At 42.2% G+C, this 15,784-nt stretch overlaps 1 long non-coding RNA gene across 1 annotated transcript; it reads right to left on the reverse strand.

Annotated features, from left to right (window-relative positions):
* Positions 1-8,370: 8,370 nt before the first annotated feature.
* LOC121009158 lies at positions 8,371-9,084 on the reverse strand. The gene is made up of 3 exons (XR_005780712.1): positions 9,037-9,084; positions 8,701-8,843; positions 8,371-8,485 (listed from the first exon to the last, which is right to left on the reverse strand). It is a non-coding gene; the product is annotated as an uncharacterized LOC121009158 (long non-coding RNA).
* Between the last annotated feature and the right edge of the window lie 6,700 nt (positions 9,085-15,784).

Consider the following 15,784-nt stretch of genomic DNA (forward strand, 5'->3'; position numbering starts at 1 on the left):
TTCCATTTTAATCCAATTTTTTCTTTAACACATCTATGGTTAACAGCCAAACAAAACTCAATATTTATTACCCAGATTCTGCGGTTTACAGAAACACCCCACATGTGGTCATAAACTGCTGTATGGGCACATGGCAGGGCACATAAGAAAAGGCACTCCACATGGTTTTTAGATGCCATGTCCCATTTGAAGCCCCCTGATGCACCCTTACAGTAGAAACTCCCAAGAAGTGACCCCATTTTGGAAACTAGGGGATAAGGTGCCAGTTTTATTAGTACTATTTTTGGGTACATATGATTTTTTGATCATTCATTATAACACTTTATGGGGCAAGGTGACCAAAAAATTGGTTGTTTTAGCACAGTTTCTATTTATTTATTTTTACAGCGTTCACCTGAGGGGTTCAGTCAAGTGACATTTTTATAGAGCAGATTGTTACGGATGTGGCGATACCTAATATGTATACTTTTTCTCATTTATTAAAGTTTTACACAATAATAGAATTTTTGAAACAAAAAAATTATGTTTTAATGTGTCCATGTTCTGAGAGCTATAGTTTTTTTATTTTTTTTAGAGATTTTCTTATGTAGGGGCTCATTTTTTGCGGGATGAGGTGACGGTTTTATTGGTATTATTTTGTGGGACATACGCATTTTTGATCACTTGGTGTTGCACCTTTTGTGATGCAAGGTGACAAAAATTGCTTGTTTTGACACAGTTTTTTTTTTTTTTAAGGTGTTCATCTGAGGGGTTAGCTCATGTGATATTTTTATAGAGCTGTTTTTTACGGACGCGGCAATACCTAATATGTATACTTTTTTTTATTTGTTTCACTTTAACACAATAATAGCATTTTTGAAACCAAAAAAATGATGTTTTAGTGTCTCCATGTTCTAAGAGCTATAGTTTTTTTTTTTTTTTAGATATTTTCTTATGTAGGGGCTCATTTTTTGCGGGATGAGGTGACTGTTTTATTGGTACCATTTTGTGGGACATACGCGTTTTTGATCACTTGGTGTTGCACCTTTTGTGATGTAAGGTGACAAAAATTGCTTGTTTTGACACAGTTTTTTTTTTTTTTTTTTTTAAGGTGTTCACCCGAGGGGTTAGGTCATGTGATATTTTTATAGAGCTGGTTTTTACGGACGCGGCAATACCAAATATGTCTATTTTATTTTATTTTTTCTATTTTTAACATTTTTTTTTATTCCTTACTTGGGGACTTTTTTTTTTTTACATGTGAAACTTTTTTTTATTTTATTTTTTCAACCCTTTATTTTTTTTTTATTTTTTTTTTTTTTACACTTTTCGTCCCCCATAAGGTCATACAAGACCTCTAGGGGACATTTGCTTCACTTTTTCTTTTTTTTTTTCACTGTTGATTTCTCCTGTAACTGGGGCTGACATAGTAGCCCCAGTTACAGAAGAAATGCACCCCCCAGAGAGGCTGTACAGCATAATTCAGTACAGCCTCAGAGCAGGGCTGATCGAGGTCTGTAGAAGACCTCACACAGCCCCTGCACTCTCCGGTCCCGGCGGTCACATAATCGCCAGGCCGGAACAGGAAGCGCATAGCGCTTCCTGTTCTGCATACACAGCGCTCGGTGAGCGCTGTGTATGCAGCGATCCAGAAGGCAGGGACACCTGGGAACTGTCCCTGCCTTCTCTCTGGGTTGCCCTGCTGTCACTGACAGCGGGCAACCCGATCAGCAGCTGCACGGTTAGCGTGCAGCTGCACTTTCTGAACGGACGTTTTAAAACGTGCTTTCAGAAATAGACGTCCACCCATAGGACGTTTATATCCTATGGGCGGACGTAAAGTGGTTAATGAATTAACATGCTGTACTCTAATAAATCAGTCCAGGAAATATGTTTTCATTCTATGCTGAGACATAAATATCAGAGTAGTGAGCAGAGCTGGAACAGGGAGACAAAGTGCGTCACGTTGTCCTGATGGTCGTAGAGTCCTTCTGTGAGCCAAACAGCTCTTTCCTTATGGAGATCAGTGCACAGAAGTAATCTGGCTTTATATATAGGAAGTTCTCCAAATATAGAACTAATTAAATGGCAAATCTCGCAAGAGGAAGAGCCAGCAGCTTAATTCAGGGCCCTGATAGGAGGCAGTGCAATTAGTGACATGCATATTCACTGACGACCCAGTTGGGTTTACGGGCAGTGCGCCCTGGCAGGGGAAAGGAGGGGGTGACACTGGCATCGACCCAATACCGTTCACAGGATCCTTATTCCTTTCATAGGCCAAAGTCTTTCACTTGCTACTATATCTCCACCCTCTGTTACTCCCCGACTTAAATATAATAATCTCTCTTTACTGAGCAGTCGTTGTAATTTACATCTCTTTGTGCTGCTTGGATGGGGTTTATTAATAAGGCTTGATCCGGATGTCTTGGCAAGAATGGCAACTTTAACATTCTCCATCCTTTTGTCCTCACCTGCTGGGTCTTTGTTAGCAGGCGGTTCTTTTACTACAGTGTCATTTTAAGTGTAGTGACCTCCTTGATGACTTCTTCAAGCCGTGACTTGTTTTCACCGGAGACCTCTTTGGTTCCTCACTTTTCCAGCATCTAACCTACCTTTTCCATCCAATGCAAACCTCCCATTTAGCTGATTCCTGTAATTCTGTGGGGGTTTTTTCTGCCCCACTTACAGTACCTTCTGTTTACTGCGGTGCCCTCAAACACTGTATTTTCGGAAGTGACATCATAACTATCATTAACTCTTCACAAAAAATGACAAATAGATTGTGCTCCAAAATAGTGCCCACTGACAGGGCCATACTGCGCCCAGATAAATACTGCTATATAGTGCCCACTGATAGGGTCCTACTGCGCCCAGATAAATACTGCTATATAGTGCCCACTGACAGGGTCCTACTGCGCCCAGATAAATACTGCTATATAGTGCCCACTGACAGGGTCATACTGCGCCCAGATAACTACTGCTTTATAGTGCCCACTGACAGGGTCATACTGCGCCCAGATAACTACTGCTATATAGTGCCCACTGATAGGGTCTGACTGCGCCCAGATAATTACTGCTTTATAGTGCCCACTGACAGGGTCATACTGCACCCAGATAACTACTGCTATATAGTGCCCACTGACAGGGTCATACTGCACCCAGATAAATACTGCTACATAGTTCCCACTGCGTCCAGATAAAGAGGTGATACCACGTCCGTGGCCAGGTTAATGGTGTCAGTGGGCGGAGCGGTCGGTGCCCCCTGGTGCTCAGCCTTCATACCGTGCTCCTTTTTCCCCACCGCAGAGGGGCGCATTTGGTGCTGCCTCTTCTCATTTGTTCTTTGGCCCCCACCAGGGTCACGCTTTACAAGTAACCCCGTGATCATTGCCACAACTTTGGGACTTTTCCTCTGTTCTAATGATTTGGTTTTGGCTATCTGACCACACACCCCCCCTGCCCTCCACTGCAGTCAGTTTGGGGATCAGTATGGGTCCCGCAGCAGTTCCCCTGATCATCGGCCCCAACATACTTACCTGCTCTGCGCCGCGGGTAATTCAGTGTTTTTTTTCTGCCCCTTCTGCCCCACTTACAGTACCTTCTGTCTACTGCGGTGCCCTCAAACACTGTATTTTCGGAAGTGACATCATAACTATCATTAACTCTTCACAAAAAATGAAAAATAGATTGGACCCCAAAATATAATAATGGAAGATGCCCAGTAGGGTTGCATCGGGTATAGAATTATCCATACCCAATCAATACTTTTGTACCGGTATCGATTTGATACCGGGATTAGTTTTTTACCGATACTGCGCAGCCTAGTATCACAGAACATGGCACGCGCTGCTCTCAGCGCGCACCATGTTCCCTCAGCAGCAAAGGAGAGAAGGAAGCAGTCTCTCCCTCCCTTCCCCTGTGCTTCCGCTGCCACCAATAAGAGGAGAGGAGGGGGAGGGAGGGACTGTGGTCACGGTGCCACCAATGAAGATAATTAACGTTTAATACAGATACAGGAGGTGGGTGCCGGCGGCAGAATCACATAGCCGCACCCGACCTCTATGACAGGGAGCTGCGATCAGCGGGGTTAACTACCACTGATCACAGCTCCCTGTCATAGAGGTTGGGTGCTGGCACCCACCTCCTGTATTTGTATTAATAGTGGCACAGTATGCCCCCCTCAGTATTAAAAACATTGGTGGCGCAGTGCACCCCCCAGTATTAAATCATTGGTGGCAGTGGCCACAGGGTCCCCTCCCCCCCTCTTCATTGGTGGTGCAGTGGCAGTTCTGATCGGAGCCCCAGCAGTGTAATCCTGGGGCTCCGATCGGTTACCATGGCAGCCAGGACGCTACTGAAACCCTGGCTGCCATGGTAAGCTCTCTGCTGCTGTGTGTACAAAGCTCAGGGCAGCAGGGACAGTATAAAGTCCTGTTCACCTTAAAAGAGCTCTATTAGGATTAATAGGACAAGGGATTAAAAGATCCTAGGTTCTAACACCTTCATAAACTAGGTTCTACCTTCATAAACTGTGGCCGCCCAGCGCGTCCCTCCAGCCCGCCCATCTCCTGCTGAATGCGATCCTCTCCGTGCGCGTCTCTGTTCGGCGCATGCGCAGTGAATGTCTGACCGCTTCCCTGCTCAGACATCTCCACTGCGCCTGCGCCGATGACATCATAGTGCTCCGAGGAACAGGTGCAGTGGAGATGTCTGTGCAGGGAAGCGGTCAGACATTCACTGCGCATGTGCCGAACAGAGACGCGCACGGAGAGGATCGCATTCAGCAGGAGATGGGCGGGCTGGAGGGACGCGCTGGGCGGCGACAGTTTATGAAGGAAAACGGAGCCTCTAGGTGCTAATGACGCCCCCATAGCACCTAGAGGCTCATTAGCATATAGATATAAGTTCTTATTTTAGCGAAACGGCTGCCCCAAAACCTATTATATTAGGATGGTTTGTTAGAGCAGACACTAGCGGATCGCTAGTGTCTGACAGCTAAATATGTGATACGAAGTGATAGAAACCCTTTAAGTATAAATCACCCCCTTTCCCAATTTTATATATAAAATACATAAACAATAAATAAATAAACATATTACATATCGCCACGTCCGAAAAATCCAAACTATTAAAATATCAAAAAATATCTTCTATGTAGTGAACGCCGTAACAGAAGAAAAAAAAAATGCGCGATTCACCATTTTTTAGTCACCCTGGCCCCCCGCAAAAAAATAGGAGAAGACTGTTTGATTATGGGCCGGATGTTCCATAAAATGCGGAATGCACGCAACGTTTTTGGTGTTTTATTTTTTTCGCATGGTATCGAGTATCGCAATACTTTTTTATGGTATCAAAATCGAATAAAATGTTGTTATAATGACAACCCTAATGCCCAGTACCCCAGATGGCGATGGTGTACAACACAGTAAAAGTGCCATATTTTGTATCCAAAAGTATAACTGTGATCTTATAAGTTCCCGAAGCAGAAATAAAGCCAAAGAATTCGCTCCTCTCTTTGTGCCTTCTAGAAAGTAAAAATGCTTACTGTGTGCCCCCTAGAGAGTAACAGTGCTTCTTATTCCCCCCTAGACAGTAATGATGCATCCTGAGTGCCCCTGATTGCTCAATAAAAAGGTAACCATGTCCCTGAGTGTCCCCTTCAAGATTTATGTTGCCTCAAGTGCCCCTTAAAATGTTTTGATGCCCCCAATTGCTCCCTTAAAAAGATATAATGCCCGTAAGTGCACTCATTTTCAGACTGTATGTTCCAGAAAAATGTTTTAAAACTTTTACTCATCTCACCACATTTCCCTAATGAGCGATCTGACAGAGTCTGCGTATGACAATGTGGTGACATCATTACACCACCCATGCCGACACACTTACAACCTCTGCTTGGTCCCAGGGTGCTGTAGACCACAGGCCTCTGATCTGCTCTGTTATTAGTAAGCCTGTTTATACTGGTCTCCAGTCATGGGTCTAATGGTATATACTGTGCTCTGATACTGGTATTTCAGTTGTATATTCATTTTGTCCATGGTAATGCAGGGTGATATTCTATTCCTCTTTACTGGCAGTGATATAGATTGTGCCCTGTCACTGGCAATCTAGTGGTATTTATCCTATTCCTTGTATTACCAGTGGTGTATGCCTTTCTATCATTGGTAGCCTAATGGTTAATATATTCCCTGACACTTGTATTCCTGTATACACTACCCCCCTTCATTAACAGTCCAGTTGTATATTTACTATTCCCTGTTACTTCTTCTCGATTGCTGTATACTATCCCATCATTAGAAGTCCAGTCCTATATACTACCACAGCTAGTACAGTGGTATGTAATAACAGTAGTCCAGAAGGTGAGCAAATATTGGACCCTCCTTTCAAGGGATGTGGGTCTGTAGTGGTGGCATGAACCAGCAATAGAAGAAAGCTCCGTTTTGACTTGAGCTCTGGAACCCCCTCTCTAACCCTGTTTTCAGAGGTTTTATAAATATGATTTTTAACAATAATTTTACCAATTTTCTTCCAAATTGTTTAAAGGAGTATTCCAATTAGAATATGTTATCCCTTATCCCCTGGAAAGAAAATAACTGGTAGATTGGTGGCAGTCTGCCCACTTAGACTGCAACCAGTCACAATGATGAGGGATCCACGCCCCAATTTGAAAAGAGCACTGGTTGAGTCTGCGCACCACCACTCTGTGCATTCTGTAGCAGAATACAACATCACTATCTCTAATAATCACATAGCTTTGGGATGGAGTTGTAGTGCATATGCTCGACCAACACTCCATTCAAACAAAGGGACACAAGTCCTAGTAATAGCTGGATAAGAGATGAATTATCCCAAGCAGAATGCCCTTTTAATGAATCACTTTTATTATACCCATAAAATTTGAAAATATCTAATCCTGCCATTACCACCTTCATCGTTTTCCTTCCAGAGCTTGGACTGATCACCCCTATGAAGTTCCCCGGTCTTTATTGGGTAACATTAGTTACAATACATTCCCTACAGTAAAGAGGCTTGGACACATTGTTAGCTACCTCATGTATTGACTCATTTATTAACAGGCCAGTGGTTTTGAAATGGCCCTGATGATGGTGAACCCCCAACTCATCCTTCAACACTCAGGGAAGGAAAAACCCCCTAGTGGAGGAAACCTCCAGGGAACCATGGCTGAAGGACTGCCCTTCCCCTGGGCAAGGGGGTAAAAACCATCATTTGAGATGAGGTAGCTATGGAAAGTCCGGGTAATTGTCACATCCAGTATTTGGAAATTCTGCTAGATGTTGAATCCAGAAAATCCGGTAAATGTCAAATCCGGTATTAGGAAAGTCCGGTAAAATGTCACATCCAGTATTGAGGACAGAGTCCAAGCCTGGAATCTGCCTCTTGATCCAGAAGATTCATGTCCAGCAATGTCATGATGGTTTCAGTTGTCTTGGCGCTCCACCCCTTGGATCTTATTGGGGGTTTTCAGGGTCCTGGGTCTTTTCTCTCAGGCCAATGGAGACACCTTCTCGGGACAACGTTAAAGACAAATGCTGAGAAAAAAGAATAAAGACCATTAATTATAAAACAGCTCGATATAATATATTACTTCTCTGAAATGTTTCTGGAGCACATTAGACCTTGACACGGCATCTACTCACCTGGAAATCTGTATAGTTCATTAGTTGGTGTATTATCAGGCCAAGGAATCCAGTCCACTCGGCCACCATGCCTATCCTGGTGTAGATCTGCAGAAGACAGAATAGAGGATTAGTGCCTGGCGGTACTCACCAGGGACTCTATATGGAGTGAGATGGGAAGATGGAGGTGAGATAGGAGCTTTTATATTACTGTTACACAGGAAAGATGTAGATTATACAAGACGGTGAAAAGTTGCATGAACTCACCTCTTCACATCGGCCAGTACATGGAAGAAGCTGGAAGAAGCTGATGGTTATACACACAGAAACTGGAAGGACGTGTTAAGGACAAGTAACAGAATTAATTCTATTATTATAGTGTTTCCTATACTGTGATGTCTGATCTGTGCTACAATGGGGTGAGAGGAAGCGAATAATCTTAGTTGCCAACAGTCCCAAATTTGCCAAAATGTTTCCAAATTTTCAGAGACAATCTCTCTGTAAATTTGGGTTGTCCTGGGATGAAAAATGGGTGGGGCTTAGTTTAACTCCACCAATGAGTGAGAGTGACCTGACAATTTAAGGGGGTGGGTAGCTTGACCCAAATTTACTAACGGCAGCAATGATGGTAAGTACGTATGTGTAAGTGTATCCAGCACACAACATGGCACTGTACCAGTCAGCTATAAGAGGATACAGGTCAGCAGGCCCACAATGGGCACGAAGGTTGATGCCAATCTAATGTGGCATAGGAGGCGACTGCTGAAGGATTTCTTGTACAGGCATACAGCTTGACCTAGGTTGTAAACGGCACAAAAGAAAAATGCCGGTCCTGCGCCGATCCTGTGGACTGTAGGACTGATCCTCATCTAGAACAAAAGCAGAGGAATAAATGTCATCAATATGGACGTCATGAAGATCTGAGAATACAGAACAGCAGAGGCCGCAGGTGGTGTAATTATACAGGGGCAGTAATACATAAGAATAGTCACCAGGGCGCGTCATTGTATTTATACACATCTCTTGACTTCAAGCGATGTCCCCTCTGTATTACTAGTCCTGAGACCTCTGTATATAAACCTACCGAAACTATGGCGGTCACAATGGTCCCAATGCAGCCCATCCATGCAACGACATAGAGGATTCTCTGGCAGATGATATGTCGCCTCTCTGATTGTTCAGACCGGATGATCATGAACCGGTACATGATGGAAGCGTTGCCAGCTCCTGAAATAGACAATACATGGGATCAGCCGGGAACGTCCATAGACACTTGTGATAACCTCCAGGACTCAGTGATGATTATAATCTCCAGTGATGGCCGCCGCTCAGCAGTGAATAGTGATTAGGGAGATAACGTCATCACTGAGCGCTGGAGCCGCTGATCTCCTCATGATGTTGTCTCTCTAAATCCACTTACCAAAAAGGGCAGATATTAAGAAGACCACTGTAAAGACCACCGATTCGGGGAATATTCGTCCTGTGTCACTGAGAAAGAAAGCAAAATATTGGGTGTTATTAGGACAGATATCTGATTGAGACTATTTGTGACAACAATCCCATTGATATTTCAAGATTTCAAAGCTGTGAGTGGCCCACAATGAAAGAGTGTGGGGAAATATCCTTCTAAAATATAACCTTTATATGATATACATTAAAATATACACCTGAAGATGCATCACAATACAAAACATATAGTCAAGGGGTTCTGGGTGAATACCCCACTGCTGGTAAAGAAAAAAGACAAAACTTAGCACTGATACGCATAGGTGAATGCTAACAGTATAACCCAACCAACACAAGTATAACATGTATTGGGGTTCCAGGACGGATACCCCACTTCTGGTAGGACAAGAATATAAGATGTAACTGCTGCGCCGGTGTGGACACAGACAGTCTTACCTGACCGACCAGATGACTAGGATCAGCGTGGTAAGGGAGTCAGGCCTGACGGAAGGGAGTGTAGACAGGGAAAAACAGTCATGAGAGTATGGATGCTGTGCCCTATATCACCCTATATACTTGGTAGGATTGGGGCCTGCTCCCATGCTGCCTGTCTACACAGAGCACTCGCCCTGAAAAGAGCGACCCCGTCCGGATACCTGTCCCTAGTTATGGACCTGAACCCTAGTCTAGTGAACAAACATAAAAAACACAAAGCGACTACAGGCCTCCCGACGTGGCACGTTTCTGTCGTGTCGACTCCTCAGGGGGATAAAATGCATGTAATAGTTATACTTGTGTTGGTTGGGTTATACTGTTAGCATTCACCTATGCGTATCAGTGCTAAGTTTTGTCTTTTTTCTTTACCAGCAGTGGGGTATTCACCCAGAACCCCTTGACTATATGTTTTGTATTGTGATGCATCTTCAGGTGTATATTTTAATGTATATCATATAAAGGTTATATTTTAGAAGGATATTTCCCCACACTCTTTCATTGTGGGCCACTCACAAGTGTTATTAGGACACAAACGGCAGCAGGATTGCGTCATGTCTTCTAATAGCAGAGGAGACTTTATTTCCTTCCATTGTAATCATCCTCCATAATATGATCTAATGTCCAGATACAAATAGAAGACAAACAACAATGGGGAAGATATTATGGAGCCGTTGCTCATAGCAACCAGTGAGATTGCAACTCTAAAAAATTATTAAGAAAGAGACATTTTCTACAAAAAGTTGCTTTCTGCACTCTTAAGCCATTTCCAAAAAGTGGGTGTGGTTTAGGTGGGTTTAGCAGGAGGGGGCGGGCCTCTGCAAACTGGCAAATTTCCACCCCAAATAGTTGGTGCAATTTAAAAAAATATATTTTTTTGTGCATGGGGGTCAGAGATGCTCCTAATTTATTATGAGGCTTGTGCATCTCACTCCAGTGCAGATTAGATGAGGGCCGGGGCATGAAACCTCAGTCTTCATAGATTCCCCCACCCCCAAATGTGATGTTTTCTATACTAACAATTATTAAATGTAGCTTATTAATAATCCACTAATAATAATGTAATAACTTTCCAGGAATAAACTGATAATACGGTAATAACAGTAATAATACTACAGAGGAATCCCGCCCCGTCCCCTCTTACCTGATGTATGGATATTTTACATGGCCTGGGATGACAGTCAAGGCAATCAGGGCACAGAGGCCCGATAGCGTCCATATGACCCAGAGGAAAAGCAAGAATGCCAAACCCCGGATCTCCATGGCGCAAAGTCAATTATTCGCTAATCGAAAGCAAGGATTTGCTAAGCAAAAGCACAAGCCGATCTGTCTCTCTCTATATCCAGAGAAAATCTGGCTGAGATAATGTCAGGCAGTGGTTTTCTAAGGCTCAGAACTCGGTGATGTCACTAGCTTCTGTGACATCATCACACATTCTGCAATCTTATTGGTCCTCGCTAGTTTATTTCATTTCATTGGTTCTCCCTTCATTGTGACATCATCTTATATACTTGAATCTGATTGGTCCTCAGTAGCTTCTGCGATGTGATTGGTGCGTCAACCTCCATAGATGCCTGGATCTGATTGGTCCTCCGTATTTTTTAAATTTATGCATATGTTGCTGAGATGTTACTGGCTTTTCAAGTCTACTGAATAGAGAAGAAATTCTACTTTTATACATGTGTACCATATCACAACAGAATGAGTAAAACTGGGTTATGGACCCTGCACCCATGTGAGCCCCTCTGCCTACTATAGGGAATGAAGGGGCCATGAAAAGTGTCTCTATTCTGCTGACCGTTTCAGGAGGGAAGATATCACCTCTCACTGCTCTGCGCTCCTATCCAAATTATTCCTGCTTGTAAACTTGAAAATTGAGTTTTATAGACGTTTTTGGTCAATTATTGATAATGCAAATCCAAAATTATATGGAGTATCCATTTAAGGTAGTTGTCTCACACTAGTTGCCCTGTAATACTTTTGCAGCAGTGGACGCAGCAGAGTATATGGTTTCATAGTCATATACTTTGCAGTAATGTTAATGTAATCCATTGACAATACAGGTCAGTCCGAGTCAGAGTTACAGGGACGCTCTGATTCGTCTAGTAGAAGGGTTCTTGAGCAGAAGTTCCCATCTATGATGTTCAGATATGGCATATGGGTAGTGCTGTCCCAATGAGCCCACACTGGAGATACACCCATGATCTTCGGCTCCTGTCTCGTCTTTGCTACAGAATGATTTTGACGTTATTTGGTAATGAAATGGCAAATGTGAAATTTTCCTTTTTTTGATTGATTACAAAGGGAATTGAGGACAAATTAGAGAACCGTGGATTGTTGTGCAAAGACCTTCTTGGGGCTCATCTCCATACAGGGGGTCCAGCCATAGCCTAGCTCTATACACATGCAGATACAGATTGCTGGAGGACACAGATGAAAATGATTTGTTACAAACATTACAGATGGACAAGTGCAACCCCGGGTCTCCCCCATCTGAATCTACTGAAGATGGTCCCATTGTCTTATACTAATTTTATGTTTCATCATAGACTTTTCATATCAACAGTAGAATAGGCCAATATGTCTAAAGCGTACCTGTTATATTAGATGTGCATGTGAATATATTGTAATATATTCAATTGTAATATATATTTTTTGAGGACACTGACATCTTCCTGAATACTTGTAAAATAATTCAGAGGCTCACCCTTCCTACACTATGGATAAATGGAAGGTTCTCTACCAAATAGCCTGCCCACTGCCAACTAGTGTACAATAGAAATTATAAATTGATTAATAAACACACCTCCACCTGAACTATTAGTATCAACCAATTACCGGTATATAGTTAAAATATTTTATTATACAATATAACAATTACAAATGGTACCAGAAGGACCCTTTCTGAATTAGTAAAAGACAATAAAAAATAATATAAAGAAATGAAAAACATAAAAAAATTATGTACTTATTGTTATCCCCCTATTAATTGTAGGACAATGTATCAATCTCTTGCCTTATGATAGATATTAGAGATAAAGAACTGTCAAAAAAGGTATTAGATATAATCCCAATATGGATGTTCCATTAGTATAATACACCTTGTGGGATTTGAGGGTTATAGCAGTATATCTTATATTGTTTTAACGAGTTTCGAAATGTTACAAAGAAGGAAATCCAGAACTTAATTATGGCCACTGAGGAAGGAGCTAGAACTTAACCACCTGCCATCTGGGCCATTTGCCCCCTTCCTGACCAGGCCAAATTTTGCAAAACTGACATCTCACTTTATGTGGTAATAACTTTGGAACGCCTTTATTTATCCAAGTCATTCAGAGATTGTTTTCTCGTGACACATTGTACTTCATGATAGTCATAAATTTGAGTCAAAATATTTCACCTTTATTTATGAAAAAATCCCAAATTTGCCCAAAAATTTAAAAAATTTGCAATTTTCTAAATTTCAAATTCTCTGCTTTTAAAACAGAAAGTGATACCTCAAAAATATTTATTATTTAACATTCCCCATATGTCTACTTTATGTTGGCATCATTTTGGAAATGTCATTTTATTTTTTTAGGACGTTAGAAGGCTTAGAAGTTTAGAAGCAATTCTTCAAATTTTTAAGAAAATTTCCAAAACCCACTTTTTAAGGACCAGTTCAGGTCTGAAGTCACTTTGTGGGGCCTACATAGTGGATACCCCCATAAATGACCCCATTGTAGAAACTACACCCCTCAAGGTATTCAAAACCGATTTTACAAACTTTGTTAACCCTTTAGGCGTTCCACAAGAATTAAAGGAAAATGGAGATCAAATTTTTAAATTTCACTTTTTTGGCAGATTTTCCATTTTAATCAATTTTTTTCTTTAACACATTGATGGTTAACAGCCAAACAAAACTCAATATTTATTACCCAGATTCTGCGGTTTACAGAAACATCCCACATGTGGTCATAAACTGCTGTATGGGCACACGGCAGGGCGCAGAAGAAAAGGAACTCCACATGGTTTTTAGATGCCATGTCCCATTTGAAGCCCCCTGATGCACCCTTACAGTAGAAACTCCCAAGAAGTGACCCCATTTTGGAAACTAGGGGCTAAGGTGACAGTTTTATTAGTACTATTTTTGGGTACATATGATTTTTTGATCATTCATTATAACACTTTATGGGGCAAGGTGACCAAAAAATTGGTTGTTTTAGCACAGTTTCTATTTATTTATTTTTACAGAGTTCACCTGAGGGGTTCAGTCAAGTGACATTTTTATAGAGCAGATCGTTACGGACGTGGCGATACCTAATATGTATACTTTTTCTCATTTATTAAAGTTTTACACAATAATAGCACACAATGTTTTAATGTGTCCATGTTCTGAGAGCTATAGTTTTTTTTATTTTTTGAGAGATTTTCTTATGTAGGGGCTAATTTTTTGTGGGATGAGGTGACGGTTTTATTGGCACTATTTTGTGGGACATACGCGTTTTTGATCACTTGGTGTTGCACCTTTTGTGATGCAAGGTGACAAAAATTGCTTGTTTTGACACAGTTTTTTTTTTTTTTTTTACGGTGTTCACCCGAGGGGTTAGGTCATGTGATATTTTTATAGAGCTGGTTTTTATGGACGCGGCAATACCTAATATGTATACTTTTTTTTATTTGTTTCACTTTAACACAATAATAGCAATTTTGAAACCAAAAAAATGATGTTTTAGTGTCTCCATGTTCTAAGAGCTATAGTTTTTTTATTTTTTGAGAGATTTTCTTATGTAGGGGCTCATTTTTTGCGGGATGAGGTGACGGTTTTATTGGTACCATTTTGTGGGACATACGCATTTTTGATCACTTGGTGTTGCACCTTTTGTGATGCAAGATGACAAAAATTGCTTGTTTTGACACAGTTTTATTATTTTTTTTTTTACGGTGTTCACCCGAGGGGTTAGGTCATGTGATATTTTCATAGAGCTGGTTTTTACGGACGCGGCAATACCAAATATGTCTATTTTATTTTTTCTATTTTTAAATTTTTTTTTCATTCCTTACTTGGGGACTTTTTTTTTTTACATGTGAAACTTTTTTTTATTTTTTTATTTTCAACCTTTTATTTTTATTTTTTTTTATTTTACACTTTTCGTCCCCCATAAGGTCATACAAGACCTCTGGGGGACATTTACTTCACTTTTTCTTTTTTTTTTCACTGTTGATTTCTCCTGTAACTGGGGCTGACATAGTAGCCCCAGTTACAGAAGAAATGCACCCCTAGAGAGGCTGTACAGCAGCAATCCATCCTCAGAGCAGGGCTGATCGAGGTCTCTGAGAGACCTCACACAGCCCCTGCACTCTCCGGTCCCGAAGAGCATAGCGCTTCCTTCTCTGCGATCCAGAAGGCAGGGACACCTGGGAACTGTCCCTGCCTTCTCTCTGGGTTGCCCTGCTGTCACTGACAGCAGGCAACCCGATCAGCAGCTGCACGATTAGCGTGCAGCTGCTATTTCTGAAAGGACGTTTTAAAACGTGCTTTCAGAAATAGAGGTCCACCCATAGGACGTTTATATCCTATGGGCGGACGGAAAGCGGTTAAATTCCAGTTCAATGCACAGCCTTGTGGGTTTCAGACCTTCTAATCTCCTTCTCACTGGAATATTCTGGTATCTAAGTTGCTTCCTTGGTTCTCAGAAACAGAGGTTCTCTGAACTTGGGCCTAGCTCTGAGTAGCTTGCACGTGTAGGTTTTACTGTTCCTCAACCAAAAGTAGACTTGGACTAATCAGGGGAGTGGATCCAGGTCCATCACCCTGGAAATTTGACACAGTAAGCCATTTTACTGCATATTCCTGGGAGGAAGTTGGGTGGAGGGTTTGCCCTGATTGGCTTACAGTCTTGCAGACAGCCTGGATCAGCCAATCAGTGGGCAGCAGGCAGGGAAATGCCTGTCAAGAAAAAAAAATGGGGGTTAGTCAGCACATCTAAATGTGCAGGTTGCGGGGGCGTGTCCGGACGCTAACGGTGATGGCTGCCTGAAGGAGCTGCTCCTGCCTGCACCGCGAATTACTGGCCAGCGACACATCTCTCCTGGATCATATGGGGAAGAAAGTGGCTCCAAAAAAGACCCCTATCCCTCCCCGATCCCCCTCACCTACTAGGACCCTTGAACAGTGCTGGGATTGCACTCCGGGTCCGGCGCTTCCACCGCGCAGCACCAAGGCACAGAGGGCCTCCCGCCATTCCTCC

The sequence above is a fragment of the Bufo bufo genome, chromosome 8 (genome assembly GCF_905171765.1).
Source record: "Bufo bufo chromosome 8, aBufBuf1.1, whole genome shotgun sequence".
Taxonomy (NCBI): domain Eukaryota; kingdom Metazoa; phylum Chordata; class Amphibia; order Anura; family Bufonidae; genus Bufo; species Bufo bufo.